The sequence below is a fragment of the Myotis nattereri genome (genome assembly GCF_964212035.1).
Source record: "Myotis nattereri genome assembly, chromosome: 5".
NCBI lineage: Eukaryota > Metazoa > Chordata > Mammalia > Chiroptera > Vespertilionidae > Myotis > Myotis nattereri.
In genome coordinates, this window is record NC_138080.1 from 110,416,183 (window position 1) to 110,422,182 (window position 6,000).

Here is a 6,000-nt window from a genome sequence, read left to right on the forward strand (position 1 = left end):
GCCGTGGCCTCTGCGGTCGGGCCGTCGGAGGCCCTGGAAGGGAGGGCTGGGTCCGTCCGCTCTCTCGCTGTGCCCACCACCCAGACGCGCGGTTGTCTCACGGGCTGTGCGTCTCGGGGCGGTTCCGTGGGACAAGGGGCAACTTCTCCGGGTGCCGAGGTGACGTCTGTTGGGCAGCTGGGCCTCTGCTGGGCTCCTCCAGGGTCTCCCGTCCCCGCAGGGCCCGCAGGGAGAACACGCAGGTGGCACCTGGAGCACAGCCCCCCACGCCCGCCACTGGGGTCCGGAGGCTTCCGTGAGTTCCGAGGGAGGGGCCCGGGCCTCCCACAGCTGTGCTTCCGGAGGGAGACGGCCGCCACCGACTTGCCAGGACCTGTGAGCAGGAGGCGGGAGGGTGGCTGCCACCTGGGCCGAGGCTGCGCCTTGTCAACAGTCTCACCGGCGCCTGAACTCTGCCTGACCTCGGAGGCACTTCCCCGGTGTTTTTCTGGGCTGGGGCCCTCACCCTGTCCCGGTCACAGCCTGGCAGTGCCCGCAGCCCCCCTCGGATTGCCTCCAGGGCCAGCGATGGAGCGCCAGATGCGGCGCCGAGGCAGCCTGCAGGGCCGGGGCTGAGGCCGGGGCTCCAAGAGGTGCATTCGGCGGTTGGTAGGTGGGTTGGCTGGTTGGTTCTCGCGTCCCTTCTCGGTCCCCCACACCGAGGCGCAGCCCCGCGTCCGGGGAGGTGAGCTCTGGCAGCCGGGACTCACACGCGCCTGTGTCCTGTCTGTCAGGTGGCTGAGCTGTGGGTTCGACCACGGGAGACCAGAGGCCCTCAGTGTGTGCACAAGGTGACTCTGGGCAGTGCAGTGCATTGTGGGGCGTAGGATGACCTTGCCATGTGACCTTGGCGGGTGGGTCGTTTCTCCGTTTTCAGGGACTAGAACGTTTGTTTCCGAGGCTTTTATAGCTTCAGCTCTTCTCTTGGGGTCTTTGGTCCGTGGTGTGACTCATTCCACTGCACGTGGCTGTCCGGCTGTTCATTTTTTGAAACGGTCCTGGGCTCTGTCCGGCTCCTTTGGTCTGTCCTTGCGCCTGGTCACCCTGTCTTCAGGACTGGACACTGTTGGTGACTTTGGGTTCACTGTCTTTCCGTCTGAATGTTAGGGTCGGCTTGTCCGTGTCCATCAACAAGCCGCTGGGGCCGCAGGGATGGTCTGGGTTCTGTCCAGTGGGGGAGGCTGGCCACCTCGATGTCGTCTTCCAACAGCGAGCCCAGGGCGGCTTCCCGCTCATCCAAGGTCTTCAATTTCAGTGCTGTTTCTGTGATTTCCAAGGTGCAAATCTTACGGTTCTTTTGTTGCATGTATTTCCAAGGAGTGCATTCTTTTTTTTTTTTTTAAATATATTTTATTGATTTTTTAGAGAGAGGAAGGGAGAGGGATAGAGAGTTAGAAACATCGATCAGCTGCCTCCTGCACATCTCCCACTGGGGATGTGCCCGCAACCCAGGTACATGCCCCCGACCGGAATCGAACCTGGGACCTTTCAGTCCGCAAGCCGACGCTCTATCCACTGAGCCAAACCGGTTTCGGCGAGTTCATTCTTTCTGATGCCATTGCACGTGGAACGCTTGTCCTGATTGTTGGGTGGCTTGTGGCTGGCGCGCAGTCTTCCATGCACGACTGGCCTTTATGGATCGGTCTGTGTCCGGGACCCTCGCTGACTCCTGAGGGTTTGCTGCACACGAATAAGTGGTTTCCTTCTTCCTTTCCAGTCTGATGCCTTTTCTTTCTTTCTTTCTCTTCTTCCCTTGCCCCGGCGAGAGCCTCAGGACATCATGGGATGGACGTGGCAGGGCCTTCTCCTGACCGTGGGCTGTGCCCATGCCCTCTGCCAGGCTGGGGAGTCCCTTCTGGTTCTAATTTGTTTAGTGTTTTTGTTGTGTGTTTTTTTTGTTTTTTTTTTTTTTACCATGAAAGGGGCCTGGTTTTTTGTCAAATGCTTTTCCTGCATCAGTTGAGATGATCATATGTTTTTTCTTTATTAATAATCGATATTTTTGTCTGTTGAACCAACCTTGCATTCCTGGGATAAATCCCACCTGGTCATGGGCATAATTATTATATTCATATGTTGCTGGGTCGGTTTGCTAATATTTGGTTCGAGATTTTCATGTCTGTACATGGAGGACGGTGGCCTGTGGTTTTCTGGTGACATCTCTGGTTTTGGTATTAGCACACAAAGATGAGTCTGTGCAAAGGCGTTCCTTCCTCATCTGTGTTCTGGAAGAGTGTGGGAAGCATTGGTATTCATCCAGTAGAATTCCCCAGGGAAGGCGCCTGGCCCTCGCCTTTTCTTTGTCGGAAGCTTTTTGATTATAAATTCCATCACTGCTGGTTACAGATTTTTCTTGGAGTCATTTTTTTTTGAGTCAGTTTCAGTAGTATGTGTGTTTCTGGAAATTTGTCCATTTCATCTATCTAATTTCTTGGCAAACAATGGTTGAAAGTATTCCATTATAATTCTTTTCATTTCTGTAGTATTCCCTTTTTCATTTGAGTCTTCTCTCTTTTTCTCTTCGTCATTGGTCAGGGTTCATCAATTTTGTTGATCTTTTCAAAGAAACAACTTTTGGCTTTATTAGTATTCTCTATGTTTTCTGCTCTCCATTTCATTTATTATCCTCTAATCTACTATTTCCTTCCTCTTGTTTTGGATTGAATTTACTCTTCTTGATCCAGTTTCTTAAGAGGGAAAGTTAAGTTATTGATGTGAGATCTTTCTTTTGTTTATAATACAGGAGTTTGCAGCTATAAATTTTCCTCTGAGCACTGCTTTAGCTGCATCCCATAAGTTGTGGTGTTTTTTTTCCTTTTTGCCTCAGCTTTTCAGGTTTCTCTTGAGCGTTCCTTGTGTGTACTTCTTTCTGTGTGGTTTTCCCCTGTTTGTGGAAAGAGCGCCTTCCCAGGCTGTTAAATATTCCTCAGCCCATGATTTCTACTGGCTTCCCAGGAGTCCCCTGTGAAGACTCCAGGAGTCTGACTCTGGCCATGAGAGGACCCCTGTCTCCCGCTCCCAGGATCTGGCTGAGTTCCTGGGCACGCGGTCTTTCTAGAAGTGGACGCACCTACTTGGAAGTCCTTGTCACATCCTGCTCCTCCCTCCCCCCAGAAGCTGGCATCCCTTCTCAGTGGAATGGGTAGCACCAGCATGTGGAGACATAACCTCTGCAGGAAAGGAAGTACCAGGGCTCGCGGCCAGTGCTGGTGAGATGCCAGCGGACGTGGCGCTGGGGGGTCATTGCTCCCAGATGGCCTCGCTCAGCCTGGCGGTGGGAGACAGCCCCCGGTGACGGATGGTCGTGTGTCCTGGCAGCTCTGCACATGGCTCAGGAGTCACAGCCACCTTCTGTGTTGGTCTTGTCCTCACAGAGGAGTTTGAATAAATAAAGTGTCACAATTCATCAGGAGGCCGACCGGGATGGAAGCAGGTCTGGGGGTGGACAGGAGCAGGCCCAGCCTCGGGCCCTGGGCCTGAGCACCGTCCTCGTGGCCGGGGCCCTGTTTTGCAGAGCATTTGCAGGTTAAGGGGGGCTTCTGTAGGGACTCCCACTGGACACCTTACGGCCTCGCCCAGGGCATCTTCACTGGGAAGTGGGAACGGGGCCATAGCTGAGTGTCCACAGCCAAGGGCACCCCTCCCCCTCCTTCCCATCCCCCCTTTCTCCTCTTCCCCCTCCTCCCCTGCCCTCCCTCCCTCTTCATATTTTGGAAGCCACCTTCCTGGGGACGGTGCTGCCCTGGGAAGACCTGGGGACCCAGCGCTGCTCCCTCCCAGCCAGAGACCCGGGCAGCAGCCCCAGCCCAGGGCTCTGGAGTTTCTGTGAAGGATGGCGTAGGGCCGGGGTGGGGGTGGGGGGTGCAGAGGACTCTGCTTACCTGATACGTGTGTGTGTGTGTGTGTGTGTGTGTGTTCTTTCTGGGTCTGTGTGTGTGTTGTCTGTCTGTGTCTGTGTGTCTGTCTGGGTCTGTGGTGGGGGAGTTGTTGGCAAGCAGCCTGGGCTGCGGGCCTGTCTGCCTGGGTGGCGTCCAGAGGCCCCTCAGCCCTGCATGCCTTCCTCCCGCCTCCCACCTCTTCAGCACTGACCTGCAGTGACCCTGAACCAAGGACATCCTGAGAGCTACTCCCCGGGGCTGGTGGGAAGGGAGCTGGTGTCTGTGGGGAAGGGTTGGCACCTGGGAAGCCACGCCTCTCCCAGCCCCACAGGAAGCACCTGAGTGCCCCGAGCACCTCTGAGGCTGGAGGAACTCGCCAGGAATCCTGGGCAGGGCTGGGCCGGGCCGGGGCCAGCGAGGGAGAGCAGCCTGTGTGAGACACAGCGACACCACGGGCTCGTCCTGTGGCTTGGGGGTCCCCAGGGACCTGCCCATCCTTGGTTCCCACAGCCCTCACCCCAAGAACGTAGCCTGATTCAAGCACCAGGTCTAGACGTTCCAGCCCCTGACCAGGCGTGAGGGGCTCACGGATAACGAGAGGGGGCGCAGAGGCGGGACGGGACGGACCCACCGCCAGGCTGGACAGACCCCCGTCCGTCAGGCTGGCCGGGCCTGGCGCCAGCTTCACAACAGCCTGACAAACAGCCTCCGGGAAGAAGCAGCTCGATCGTCTCATGTGCTTCAGAAACGCTGGCATTTTCCTCCTCAAAATCTGTCCTAGTTCTGCCTGAGCTCTCCTGACCCCAGAATACTTTTATTTATGACAGAAAATTCATCTCCATGGCAACGCCTTAGGAAGCTGCAGCCTCGAGATGATCGCTTCCCAAGCAGGGAGACAGTCAAGGATTTCTCCCCACAGTGTCGGGTGACTCCAGCGTGAGCCGGCCTGCGTGGCTGGGAAGGGGCCCCAGGTGGGCCGAGGAGAGGCTGTGGGGAGCCCACGGCGGCGGGCAGGGGGTCGCCCCGCCCTGACTGGTCTGGCTTCTGAAGAGCAGCACGGACTCTGTCCTGAGCACACGTGGCCCAGGCCGCACCAGGGCCGAGTACCCTGGTCCCGGGCCCTCACGGCAGGGCCTCCGGGCACCTGTCATGCCTTCCAGCTGCCTGTCGGGGGAACATTGTCTCCTCGTCCTCTCCTGAGAAACGCGCGGGAAGTGGAAGAGCTCGGTTGTCCTGGAAACGGGACTGCTGGCTAGCAGCCTGATGGAGTCCAAGGCTGGAAACCCTACTCCACACAGCTGTGCTCCCGGGTCAGCCGATTCCACAGCGAGCACTGGTCAGTGCAGACGGAAAGATAACTCCTCTTGTTAGGCCTGGGCTAGGTGCCCCTGGGATGAACCGCAGTTGGACATGATGGAGCTTGTGCTCTGGTTCCATGAGTCTCTCAACCATTAACTCATCCATCCATCCACCATCCATCCATCCATTCACCCATCAATCTAGCCATCCATCCATCCATCTATTCATTCCCCATCCATCCACCCATCCATCCATCAATCCACCGATCCATCAATCCATCCATTCATCCATCCACCCACCCACCATCCATCCATCCACTCATCCATCCACCATCCACTCATCCACCATTCATCCATCCATTCACCTATCGATCTAGCCTTCCATCCATCCATCCATCCATCCATCCATCTATCCATCTATCCATCCACCCATCCACCATCCATTCATCCATTCACCCATCCATCCATCCATCCACCCACCCATTTATCATTCATTCACCCAACAAACATTTTGGCACCTTCCAGAGGACTGTTGCTGTGTCCAGCACTCCTGAATCTTCGTCTTCATGGCAACTAAGGGAGAAAGTCCAGGATTAACCACACGAATCACATCATTGCAGATGGAAGTAAGGGCTTGAAGGGGAGGGGCAGCCATGGTAGGCCTGCCTGGATCCTGACGCTGGGTTACGTCAGATGCTAAATGTTTTAATTCTCACAACCACCATGAGGTAGGTGCCATGAGCCACCTCTATTTCACAGGAGGAAAATGAGGGGCAAATTCAGAA